Here is a 14,138-nt window from a genome sequence, read left to right as displayed (position 1 = left end):
ACTTCCTAACATTTCCCATTGTTTTGCAAAAACCGCGTTGTTCATCAGTTTGTGAAAATTTTTCTCGAATTCGTTGTGAGATTCTTCGCGCGAATCAGTATTCAAATCTATTTATTTTTTGAGCCACGGGATTTGTCTGAATTTGAGAAGTCTGTGAATTTTGAGTAATTTTAAGCCTAATTGTAAGCATTGTTTCAAAATGCTATAGTGAACAACGTAGTTTTTCTTGGAAAGTAGCGTGAGCGTGAATTTCGGTTGCTTACTATTCGAGATCGGAGGTATATAGTGCTCCGGACACAGTGGTAAATCTTTATGAATTTCATGCAGTTCCTCACGATATTCCAAATCCACCTCCAGTATGTAACCAAACTCCGCATCGTCCGAGATGGTAAGAACGTTGCATTGTCCGAAGTCTGATACCCATTCGCAGGAACTGTATGGCAGAGCAAAGCTCATAGCAGCACCGTACAAATTATGAACGTCAAAGTACAAGAGATAAGATTCTTCGAACTCAAGATCGAATTCCTCTCCCATGTACGTGTTGTTAGCCTTTGCGTATCGGTTCGAGCACTGTGACACACCACCACGAATACCTTTTTCGATAAACATAACCATATCTATGTCGGTGAGAAGCTCGAGCTCGATGTCGGTACACTTTAACATCGCATCAAACGACAGACCGGGCGCGGTGTAATAATGTAACCGGTCCAGGTTGTACGTTGTCCAACAGCTCTGTCGAAACTTTTGGAAAACGTCGGCTAGTGAAATAACGTCCGTCTGTAAATAGAAGTCCGAATACTCTCCCAAAGTTTGAACGTTAAAAGTTTGCCAAACTTGACATGCATGTGCATAGTCGTCGTCTGATATACCCCGATCATTTAATTTTGAGTAAAATTGTTGTTCGGTGGTAGCCGTCTGTCCTCGAGCTTCTTCCAACTGTCTATGTATTCGTACGGGACACTCCTTTTCTGGTCAATAACTGAAATTTATCTAAGCTACCATAAAATTTTCGTGTGATAGATTGTTGATCATCATCGAGATACGTTGCTAATTTCTCAAGACTACTGGGCATGAAGCGGTCCGAATCTACGAATCTAAACTGTATATCTGTCCCCTTGACATATTTTGTATAAGAAATGTATTTTTCTTTGTTTACGGGTAGAAGCTCAATTGTGCCCTAGAACGATCTAGCCAGTGCTTCGATGAGAAAATGTGAATTATAACCCGACAGATTGTGGAATATCACTGGGATAGTGTGCGAATTTTGGTAAATTAGATTGCAACCTTGATGAGCAGCACCACGGTACTTTCCCGTGAAATGGCAGTGATCACGATGTTTCACGTCTGTGAGTGTAAACGGTTTTTCACAAATGTGAAACACTTTTGTTGAATGAAATTTCTTGATTTGATTGAAATTGAGCGGTTCCATCGGTACAACAGTTCCGAAATAAACTTCTAACGAATGTGCCAATTCCGCTAACTCATTCACAAACCATTCAATGCAAGTCTCTCCACGATTAATTTTGAATTTTGAAAGCGAATCGTCAAACGCACAATGTAAATAGTAAGCTATACTATACGGAAGATGCTTCTGATAAATCGTTCTTGTACCCATCTTTTTGAGCGTAGGTTCCAGTAAACATTCGAGATCCGCATAGATGCAAAATGGAACGGTTTCTCTGTGCTTGAAACTTTTAAATTTCAGTATTTTTTCCTCATCTGTAGGTAGAATAACTTTCGTTTTATTTAAATTCATGCAATCTACATTGTGCTTTGTCAAACACTGTTCAGAATGAAAGTGAGTCACACATCTATCACATCACCAAGTACGACATTTATGCTTCAAAATTTGAGATCTTTTTAATCGAGACAGATTTCGAACACAAGTAAAATGAAAGATTCTATTTTTTTCATAATTTTCCATATCGACATCATCATCGTCATCGTCAGTGATTTTAGTTTCTATCGCCAAAAGATGAATTACAGGTTTATCAGACTCATTCTGACTCAGGTGAATCGGTACTACTCCACTTTTTTCCGATTACCTTGGTCCATACCATAAACGTTAATTGAAAGACCGTTAAGCTTCTCAAATTTTGAAATGATGTTTTTATCTAGAGACATAGGAAACTTTATACCATCATACCGTAGCACTGAGCTGAAATGCGGGTACGAGCTGGTCGCGTTAGGATGGTTGTTGTCGGCTGGGAACAGAGCTGCGGTGACCGACCAAAGAAAGCAGTAAGAGTCGTTGTTTCTGATCTTTACCACAGCCTTCTTATCACTGATATGCTTAGGTAACGGGGTGTATGTGAACACACCACCTCGTAGTGGCACGTACTTGTTGATATTCACAGTCAAATTGATTATTCCAGTCAGCGACCAGCCTGAATCCTTTTCCTGGAAATCTTCCACCTTTTTCGACAAACGCGACGGAGCGTTTTCGATGAACCATTCGTTGATATCCGTTGTCTGGAGGATGATTTCATTTCTCGTATTAAAAAAATTGATCTCTTCCACCGTGCGATCGTCTTTTCTAACTTCAAATTTACAAGCCAGGATAACGTTGGCTTTCAAGCTCCTGTCTTTCTTCAAAGCGTTTTTTAGTCTCCTCACAGCTAGTACCTTTGCGTCTTCTAGAAATCTCTCCACATCTTCATGCTTTAAATTGACGATGGATCCAGTTCGAATTATCCCCTCGAAAGCTGATTTCAAATCTTCCCAGTGAACTCGATCGCTTCTTCTTACTTTCCGCGTGCATGCACCCGTTTTCTGAAGACGTTTGAATTTTTCCGCGAGCGCTTTCATGAGTCCGATCGTTGTGATAATTCTCATCGTTTTTCCAATCGGTGAAGCCTTTCGCAAAATTTTGTTCAGAAGCCGAATATTGTGACTTCCAAATTTTATCCATTTCTGAATCTCTGCTGTTGATGATGATTCGTCAAAGATTTTGTACGCCGATTCCATAATATCGATCAATCTCAACCACTTCGCGGATTCCATCTTGAGCTTTTTCCTCACGTTCACTTGACAAGTTGTGACTTAATGATCGTTTGCATTGATGAGCGTCCTTTTTATAGGGCAGCTGTACGTATATTTGTGTATGCGCGCGCACCTTTTAGCATTCCTAGAGCGATAGTAACCCAACACCGCTGATCCATGGCTCTGAATGTACCGCGGTTATCGGTCGACCTTGCACTCTGGTCTTGACTGAACCCGTTCAAAATTGATCGTTCAGTTCACATGACAGTTACAAGCCAAAAAATTGTCACGTGGTTGATATTAAACCGACATCCGAGTAAGTGAAAAACAATTCTCAGAACCATCAATTTTGGAATGTCACGTGGTTGATAACGTGGGAAAGGAATGTGAGGTGGTTGATGTGACACATCAGCGATATCCGAGTGGATAAAAAACAATTCTTGGAACTATCAATTTTGGAATGTCACGTGGTTGATAACGTGGGAAAAGAATGTGGGGGTTGTTGATGTTACACATCAGCAGTCCTACCTTGGGGAAAGAATTTGGAGTGGTTAATGTTACACATCACCAGTCCTATCGTGGGAAAAGAATTCGGGACGGTAAAAAGTTCTCGCCCCCGCCGCACCCTCTACCGTTGGCAGACGAGCACCACATAAAGACTTTGACCTTTGGTCGGTAAGATTGTCGGTAAGACAGCACGATTTTGACCTTCGACCGATAAGAATTTTTGGTAAAGCAGTGCGATTTTTACCGTCGACCAATACAACTGTCGGTAAGTTTGCATGGTTTTGACCTGAAGTCAGTACGGCAGACTGTGACGTCATCGCGGAAAAGGGTTTGAGTCTGGGGAGAATGTCAGTAAGTGTCGGTAACAGGAATCTGCGTGTAGAACCCCCATTGCTATACTACTATTTTTGTTTAAGCTACCTAACTGTACGTTCACAATAGTTGTAAAATTGATTGTTCGATATTATTATGAATTCAACTCATATTTAAGACCTCCAGAAATAAAAAGATATTTTTCTAGTATTTTGAGTATTGTAAAGCTGTAAGTTGTTCAATGTGCCGCGAATGCAAACGGCCCATGTTTACCTGTGGTGAGGTACGAAAAAACGGAGTATGGTTTGAGGGTCAGGGCTTACAACGCTGTACAGCACATGATGTGAATATACTTCGATATATTGTCGATTAATTTTCACACCACAGAAGAAAAGTTAAAAATGGCAATATTGATTATTTTAAAAAATCTCGCAATCAAAATATTTCCCGAGATGTACGGTGGTGCTGTGATGGCCAACATCACGGTAGCCTCTACACAATCCTCAGTCTACTGAAATCATACATGCTGTGAGTACCTATAGCTATTTTGTTGAATGAAAAAGATTTTTTCCTACCGATGATATTTAATATTAACACTAACAATGTGAAATATCCTTTGTTGACCTACATTTTGTGATCATTATCAAATCATATTTTATTATCAATATTTTTATTACTAATCATCACTGATTTACGCATCTGATTCATGGGTGGATTCAAATCAACGGATCGGGGGCGATAACGTCGAAAATGAACCAAGTCAATGGAGAGCGAAACATGGTTTGGATGACGATGACTGGCTTATGTACGCAGAACACATTATTGCAACAAATTTGTGAGCGATAAACAATTTTGTACAATATTGATACCTGGTGAATAGCACTCCGTAGGTATTTATGCGCCACCATGAAGTTACGGACACAACCAGAAATTGCTCTATTTAAAATAGTCTCTGGAATCATGGATTGAAAAGAGGTCATGATTCCTGATAGCGACGAAGTAGCGAACTATACTGGCAACCGGTACCGTGAAACTTGAATTATTTTGTAGTACTAACAAAACAGAATAATCAGTTTGATCGTTGACAAAACATGGGTGAAATCAACTGAGCACTGAAAAATTTTGTGAACCCTGAAATTTACTCAAATTTCTCTGCTGATTTTTCTAGGGCTTGTGATCTTGAAAATTCTTCTGTTATCAGAGACAATTCAATAATGCATTGTTTTGGAGTGACCGACATCTGAAAATTGAAATAGATTACTTCAAGACTTGTATGGATTTTCTGAAACACAGACTTTTGAACTGTGCAGAGAGCCTATCATTATGAAATTGATGTAATACCTTGTAAATAATTTTTTTTTGTTTCTGTTTTTGCCTATATTCTAATTAATGTGGGAGGTCAATAACATACCTCAATAAGGGGACGGTAAAGAATTTGAATTTATTGTCAACATAAAAGAAATAATATGAAATCAATGGACAGGCTTACAAAAAAAAAAAAAAAAGACTAGTACGGTAATAAATATGACATGGACTATAAATGGAAAAAATTGAATATAAATAAAATATAAATATCATATAAATAAAACGTGAATGAAAAATAAATAAAATTTAAATAAAATATAAAGGGAATATAAATAAAATATAAATAAAATGTAGATGAAATATAACTAAAATAAAAATAACATATAAAAACTCTTTAAATCCTGTCCATCGTCAAAATAATTGAAATTACACATTCATTCCAAACATTCACAAATAAATTGAGATAAAATACGCCGGAATTTTCACTGGGATCTAAAATTGTCTATGGTGATGATGTAAAAAGTTGGTCAGTCATAAATATATTAAAAATCACCTATCCCTTGATTTAATACTCGGGAGCAGCTCCGTCGTGTAATCGTCCATGTGATTTTGCGAATCTTTTTATAAAATTTGGAATCCACGATCTTCTTAACTTTTCTTTGCGGCGATCTCGTAATGACGTTCAGATTCGTATGGATATTAACTAGCGAGGTCGATGTGTGAATTTTAGTTTAATTCTCGTTTACAATGATTAAGTAATCACTACGGGGAATTATAAACCGGTTGGTTGGGCGTCTTCCCGTAGACTCTTTCAAATGCTAAGCCGTGTCTCCCGCCTGACGCCTGAATTGAGATGGCTGTGCTAAGCAAGATTCCGCGGGCACTTTTGAATTTATAATATCGTCACAACCTCTAAAAACCCTCTAACTTGTTCCGTCCACGAGTTACACTGATTTTTTCGAATTTTAAGGTGGTTTCCACCCCCTGGGGGTGGAGCAGTTGTTTCAAGCGGGTGATATTCCAGAAGCCTTTAATTCTAGAGTAATTTTGACGCCTATACGAACTCTGTAATTTGTTCCGTGCAAGAGTTACAGCGATGTTTAGAGTTTTGTGGTGATTTCCACCCCTTGGGAGTGCAGCATTCAATTCACGCGGGTGGTTGATTGAAAGCCCTTAATTGTAGAGTAATTTTGACGCCTATAGGAAGTCTGTAGCTTGTTCCGTCAAAGAGTTACACCGAATTTTAAAGTTTTGAGGTGGAGTGGTGGTCTTGTCTAGGGGTGGTTGTCAGAAAATTTTTTATCCTGAAGTTTTTAATTGGCCTTCAATTATGACCTTCACACTTTTTCGAAATTTGACCTCGTTCCCGTTTGTTTTAGGTGTAGCGGTTTCAGGTTTATCTCGAGCTGGCACCGCCACAGGTTTTTTTGAAAAAACGCGGAGCAATTAAATCAAAGATAGGAAATTCCAAGAGCCTTTAATTAGCCTTCAATCATGACCCTAATATTTTTCCGAAATTTCACCTCGTTCCCGTTTTTTTTCGGAGTAACGGTTCCAGATTCATCTCGAGCTGGCACCGCTACAGGATTCTTTTAAAAAGCGCGGAGCTTTCAATTCGAAAATAGACCATTTAATTAGCCTTTAATTAGCCGTTAATTATTCCATAGGAAATTTTTCTATTTTTGAATGTGGCCGTTCCAGCTTGATATGGCTCGTTCAGCCCATCATTTACTTCGGTGTAACTGAATCTGCTTTTCAATTCACTATCATTAAAAATGCCGAATTATAAATTCACTCTTGAAGAAAAAGTGGCGATGGTGAGACAACATTACGAGGGAATGAGCTATAGACGGATTTCGGACCATTTCGCGGAAACGTACCCAGATAGCCCAATCGTACCGGATGATACGATCCGTCAAATTGTATTACGCTTTGAACAAAATGGAAGTGTAGATGGGAGAACACTGAAGGTATCGCAACCGAATATACAAATAAGTTTTGAAATGAAAATAGCGATACGTTTATGTATCGAAGAAGATCCGATGAAACCTGCAAGCCGTATCGCTCAGAAGAAAGAAATTGCAAAACTTTCAGTGATATGTGTTGCGTACGGCGGAATACAAAGCTTATACCAGCTGCAGAATCACCAAGAGCTTTTGCCTGGTGATGCAGGACGGCGCCTGATATTTTGTGAACAAATGATGAATCTTTATGACCAAAATCCGCGGCTCAGAGTGTGCTTCAGTGACAAGAGTACGGTGTTTTTAGTGGGAAAGCCGAACAGGCAAAATACAAGAGCGTGGTCCCAACATAATCCCTATGTTTTCCTTGAAAGTCGAACGCAGTACCCTGTCTAGTTGACTATGTAAGTGGGTGTTGTCGACGGCACATTATCGGGCCGCTTTTCATTGAGGGAAACCTGAATGGGGAAACATATTTATAGCTCCTCAGGGAGCAGCTATACCTGCAATCATAGCGATTGAAAGGGACGTAAGTAAAGGTTATTCAAGTGCTAGATTATAAATACTATTATTAATGATGATGATGATGATGATAACAATAATGAAATTAATAATAATAATGTAACATCGGGGTCCCCATGTGAACTAAAAATCTTATTAAAATCTCGATGGCCAAAGTAGTGGACAATATTTGTCGAACTAATTAAAATTATAAAATGTGCTCAATATGATTTTCTTTGTAGACTGCGATCTTAATTCTTTCAATTATAAATTACAGTTGTAATTCGAAAATCAAATTTAATCAATTACACCCAACACTGGTTGCAGAGCAGTTGGCATGCAATCGAAAGGACCTGGGTTCAAATCTCAGTGCAGTCACCCGAAGCTTCGGTTTTCCACGATTCTGACAAGGATATTAACAATTGAATCATTGTTATGATTTTATTCATTGTTAATTGAATTATTTCAACGAATACACATTAAAATTGAAAAATACGAAGTTGAAATAATGATACAAACATCTTTCATAATAATATGAATATCATTCTTTGATTCTATATTTCAGGGTCCAAAAGTATGGTTCCAACAAGATGGGACGCCACCCCATTTTACGCTAGAAAGTAGAGAGAAAGTAGCAAGAATTCCCTGGTCGCTGGGTTGGCAGGGGAAGTCCTACCATCGAGTGGCCCGCGCGGTTCCTTGATCTCTCGCCAGTTGATTACAGCCTATGGGCTTATTTAAACAACCGATAGTACACTCAAGGCCGCATCGGGAACCGTGTCGTACTCCAGGCAAGAATCACCAACGTCTTGGAGAATATGTTACCAGAACACGTGTTAAACATTACCGGTGCATTTTATGATCGCCTGGGGTACTGCACGGTAATGATGGGTAGCCATTTTGAACCATGCATCAATTGTTTTCTAGAATAAATTATCACAGGACATTACCCCTTCCGATTTCCTCACCAGTTTTCGATGACGTTCCTCGCGATAACAGCAATACTTAGTATTTTCCTCCGATTTTTATTTCGAATAGTTCACACGCTATCAATTTCCAATAGTTACGACTTTCATTGAGCAGCATATTTCGAATCAGCCATATCATCCTTCTATCGCCACATTAAATCATCAAGATAAGGTACATTAAATTCTTTGTCCTGAAATGAACTTTCTTACAAAAAATTGTGAGTAAATATTCAATGCACTTTTAACGTTGAAATTATGCTTTAAACAGAAGGAATGAGTTTTCGCAAAGTTGGACCTGTTTGATTTTTGTGACAAAATTTCCACAAACTCTCAACGTACGGACGAACAATTCAAGCCTATGGACAAAGTGGGGCTCCTAACTATTTCTTTTGTAATGAATTCTTCATTATTTTATTTTTTCTATTGAAACTATTATCACGTGACTAAAAAATCCTAATTTTTTTTATGCTGACATTTGTAAAAAATAACCTTAGAAACACATTAATGAAGTTAAATCTAAAAATCGGTGACTCAGAAATGTAAGTTGCGATGTACTAATGGATGAGATCCTTTTACTTCAATATTTTCTAATTCGAAAATTATTTGATTTCACTTCATCAATGTGTTTCTAAGATTATTTAAAACACATGATAGCGTAAAAAAATATCCAACTTTTTATGGACGTGATGATAGTTTTATTCGAAAGAGTAAAACAGTGAAAACTCGATGAGATTCCCCAATTTCAAATCAATTTTAATTCATAATCAATGATATTTTATGTTTATTGTTGTCATTTTAAATTTATCATCTTGATTTTCAATAATAAAAAGGATAATTCGATGTGTAACAATATTTGTAATTAGATTTTAGAATTATAATTTTCTAATTAAAACTTCTATTCAATGATATCATTAAAAATTGTGATAAGGATAAATTATATTGCAATAATAGAAAGATTCGGTACAATTTGGTACTGTTCAAATAATTACATTAATTAGATTAATTTGAAACCCCTAGTATGCGTTTCGTGATTGAACCTTTTTTACTCATTTAAAACATGATAAGCCTAGTTTTTTATCAGTTTCTTTAGGGTCTTTCTCTAATTTAAGTCATGATTTTTCAATTTGGGGAAACAAAATATAATTTTTTTTTGGTTAAGGGAGCTTTCCAGTGTGACAGCCCGAAAAATCGCTGTTTTTCACGATTTTTTTTTTTAAAGAAAAAATAATCTAATCGGTCTGGTTTTTTTTTTGTTTATTAATTGGGTATTGAAGAATACAAAACAATTTTTTAAAGATCGATTTATTCATTAATTAATATCTATAAAAATGATGAAACAATTGTTGCAGAAAATGCACTTGGATGTGGTGTCCACGTTGGGGGTCACAATTTTGATCTGAAACAAAAAACCCAAAAAGGTTATTGATCGGTATATAATTGGCTTTCGTGCTATGGAGGCTTTTTTCTTTTTTTGCAAAAATGGTGCCGGTTTGAACAAAAAGTATCGATTTTAGCATTTTTTTTGGCAGTTTTTTTTATAAAAAAATAGGAAGATGTCAAAAAAAAAAAAAAAGCTTCCATAGCACGATAAACAATGACGTTAAGTATATTGTGTGAAAAATTCAACTCGATAGCTTTAAAACTCTGCCCTCCAAGTTGGACACCGTTTTGAAAAATGCTGTTTCGAGAAAAACGCGTTCAAAGTTTCAAGTGAGGAAATTTTAGGTAAATCGTTTACTTACGGTCAATCAGCGATACCAGGTCCATATAATATCCCTTCTGCTTCTTCGAAAAGATCGTGCTCAATGGATTGTTCAGTCCGACGAGCTCTCCTCGCCTCTTTGCTATCCAGGGACGCCCGGCGGTTTGCTTGGGTGATGCGCGCATTCTTGTACTTAGCGGCGAAATCTGCGGCGCTCGGCCCTATCGTGCATCCCGTCGTCTCCAAAATTTTTAAAATTGGGTCATAACCTTCATTGAAGGTGCACACAGCACACTGCGTAGCGATTTCTACTATCTGCTTGCCGCAGAATACGTGCTTTGGGGCTAGTTGCCACACACAGTGATTGAAGCTCTCGTTATTGTTTTGAGTGTTCGCGCCCGTACACCGCTCTTTTTTTGAAAATCGAGTGCGACAAAAAAATAAGTGGCGCAACTAATTTACGGCTAATTAACCGCAAATTATGCAATAGTCCGAATTCACATTTTCGACAATTGGCGAACCAAGTTCATGTACGTGCAGGTAGGAACGAGACAATAGAAATGACGGTCGCACGGGCAGACGGCCGACGCGGCAGCTGTAGCGCTCCGTTGCCTTCTTCCAAGAAATGCTGTACAGTAACCGAAATAATCTGAATTTCGGCATGAAAATTTCAGGGAATATTCGGAAGAGTGTATACTATTCGATAAAGCAAAAAAAAAAAAAATCGATTTTTTGAAAATTTCACACTGGAAAGCTCCCTTAATATCAATATCAATCATTGAAAAATTGATAATCGAAATTGAGGTGCTTTGTTACTTGAAAAAAAAAATTTTTTTCACTACTATACTTTAATAAAATTGCAGGAAACGTGATCATTATCAAATGCGGTACGATTATTTCATTTAAAGCTCAAACTTCACGATTTAGAGAGGTTGGACGTTTTCGTTCTGCGGAATAAGGCTTTTGCAGACAGGACAACTTCGTTGAATTATCAGTCCCTCTAGAACTCGCTCAGTAAATTTTACCATTTCGAAGACAAGGGACTATTTCACTATTCAGTTAAAATTTAAAGAGATTTTCCGGTCCAATTTAATACAGAAGCCTTATTCTACAGAACGAAATTTCGAAAAAAAAGAGTGAGTTGTCGATTAATCACTCGGCATAATTTGTAAAACAAAAAAAAAAAAACAATACTTTGTATGGGAATTAGGAAAAAAAATGTTCAACCTCTCGAAATCGTCAAGATTGAGCTTAAAATGAAAAAATCGTACCGTAATTGAAAATAATCATGTTTTTTATATTCTTTTATCTTAAAGTATATTTAGAAACAAAAGTTTTCAAGAAAAAAAAAGAAAAGATTTATTACGTCAATTTTTCAAGAAGTTGTGAATATAAGAAGAAAATCAAAAATTCGTATTTTAAGAACAGATGAACAAAAAAAATCATAAAAAGTCGTGAAGGCTTATCACATTAGGTGTAATCACCCATAAAAATTCAGATGGAATCAAAAACTCAAATTATTATTCCCAGAAGTTTTGACAGGGAATACCCTATAAATAAAATGCAAACATAATCGGCGTCGTCGTCAATGTAATTATTTTACGGCATTTCACAGTTTAAAATTAAAGATGGAATGGTCAGCCTGCGAGAAGCAGATGAAGAACTTGAGTGGTGCCGAGTCGGCGGTGACCGATTACGAACTTTCAAGATATTCTCTCGGTAGATCTTTATTTATTCTTTATTCCCTGAATTCTGATAAGTTGTTCATTGATAATATATTGTTATCTTGTTCAAATCCATAACTTTGTTACAATGCAACAAATACGTTTCAGTGTAAATAGAAAACCAGTTCATGTTTTCATTAAAGAAATCTGCTTTCACTACTGTACACGACCCACAAACTGTTTCCAACGGCAACGGGTTTGTTTAGTCGCTAACATCAATTTAGTTCCAGTATGCCTTTACACCCTTTACGAGTGAGCCGGGAAAATCACCTAATTATGCGATTTTGTCGATCTGTTATAATATAACACAATATGAATAATACTACAGAGACTAAATTATACAAAGTGCGGATATAGATTTTTATTGAATTTCTCCCGAACAATTGGATGTACCGGATTTTCACTTAAACAATTCTTACACTTGAATCAACTGTTAATTTACAACAGTCCTACATATAAGTTTTAATACATCAGTGATTTAAACGAAGTGTTTGAGCGCATAATACTCAAAACAACGTTGAATTGTTCCTAAAAATACATATGCTGTTGAATGAAGACTTCAGTGAAAAACATTTACTTGAAATGGATAATAACCATAAATTAAATATAGCGAAGTGGCTTTCTCCGAGTACTTCAACCCTTGACGAATGGTATAGAAACTGTTTATTACTCTACAAGTCTATGCGTAATCTGGTAGAAAAAATTATCTCTACCACTGCAGCTATTGAATCATCGAATAGTTGCTATCATAAGGTTAGTGGCTGGATGTCGATAAACTATAATAATGAATAAATGATAATGGTGTAACAGCCAATTTGAATGATAAATGTCTATTTATCGATTTGCTCTGGTTTTCAAAAATCCAGTACAAATAAGTTTCAATGAATTATACAGTTTTTGTATCACGATCGAGTGTGAATGTACCTATAAATGACACATTATACAATGTCTCATAATGAGATTTGTTATGGGCTGGATTTTGATTGGTTATATTATTTATTCACGGAAAACCAAAATTCGCCACAATGAATTAACCTCATACAAGGACAGAATCCCTCAACACAATTTACCTTAGATGAACACAGACTTTTCCTCTCACGGTTGAGCTTTTGGAATAAAACTTGTCATTTACCTTCAGTCGATCTGAGTAGCCTCGGGCTGTGTGGGCGGCTCTGTGTGTCCAGTGGAGACTGCATAAGAGATAAATTGCGAAATTGTCTCTGTCTTTTCTAAAAGCACGCCGTTTCTATTCACGCACGATTGCTCCGGCGGTGGCCACTGAATTATCAGCTATGGCAGAATGAATGAAATGTTTTATATTAATTGTTCACTAACCCTTCGGAATAGTTCGTTATTCTCCGCACTTTCAAATTGTTCTTATACTACATTATGTTCTGTTTTATCTTTGACTTGCATAGATTCTATTGCTATAGAATACAATTCTCTAAAATGAGCTTCCCGTTCGATTACTCGGAGTTTACGGAATTTAACCCTTCTGCCTGCTCTACTTCCTTTTCTTAGCTGTTTAGAAATCTTGTTTTTTGGCATCTACAGTGGGGTTTTATGGAAGGTTTTCCAAAAAAAAGAAGGATAATTCACCAAGGCCAAATAGGGCGCCAGTGGGTATACTAAAATCTGTACGGAAATAGTTGAGTTTTGCCAGTTTGATTTAGTCACATTAAAGGTAATAAATTTTGTTAACTCACAATATAGATTCAACACGATGACAATGTTTATACAATTTTAGTTGAATCGAAATTATAATAATGGATTGTTATAATATTACTAGGGGCTTCGCCCCTGCGCGCTTCGCGCGCCATCCCCATCTCGGCGCTGCGCGCCTCACTATTTCCTTACGCATTGTCTAGTAGACAAGCGAATTCCTTCATGTTGATTTGATGACAGGTCTGCACTTGCTGTCCACTTCAATTCCTTCTGTGCTTACTTTTCTTTTTTTCATCAATCTAAGCTTCCATTCGTTGGTTGAAAATTGCTGTTCCTTCTCTATTGATATCGATCTATCTCCTTGACTTGCTGAATTATTTTTGCTACCGCTCTGCCCGTTATTCTCCAAAATCACCTTCTTTATATTATTTTTTTCTCTATATTTGTGTTGCTGTTCACTCCGCAAAACACCTCTTTCTCATGTGGTTAACATAGATCCTGGTCGTCCTCT

General features: G+C 36.9%; 1 long non-coding RNA gene across 1 annotated transcript; it reads right to left on the bottom strand.

Annotated features, from left to right (window-relative positions):
• Nucleotides 1-7,335: 7,335 nt before the first annotated feature.
• LOC124295335 lies at nucleotides 7,336-10,643 on the bottom strand. The gene is made up of 3 exons (XR_006905253.1): nucleotides 10,508-10,643; nucleotides 8,519-8,531; nucleotides 7,336-7,345 (listed from the first exon to the last, which is right to left on the bottom strand). It is a non-coding gene; the product is annotated as an uncharacterized LOC124295335 (long non-coding RNA).
• Between the last annotated feature and the right edge of the window lie 3,495 nt (nucleotides 10,644-14,138).

The sequence above is a fragment of the Neodiprion lecontei genome, chromosome 7 (genome assembly GCF_021901455.1).
Source record: "Neodiprion lecontei isolate iyNeoLeco1 chromosome 7, iyNeoLeco1.1, whole genome shotgun sequence".
Classification (NCBI taxonomy): Eukaryota; Metazoa; Arthropoda; class Insecta; order Hymenoptera; family Diprionidae; genus Neodiprion; species Neodiprion lecontei.
This window is presented reverse-complemented; position numbering and strand designations above follow the sequence as displayed.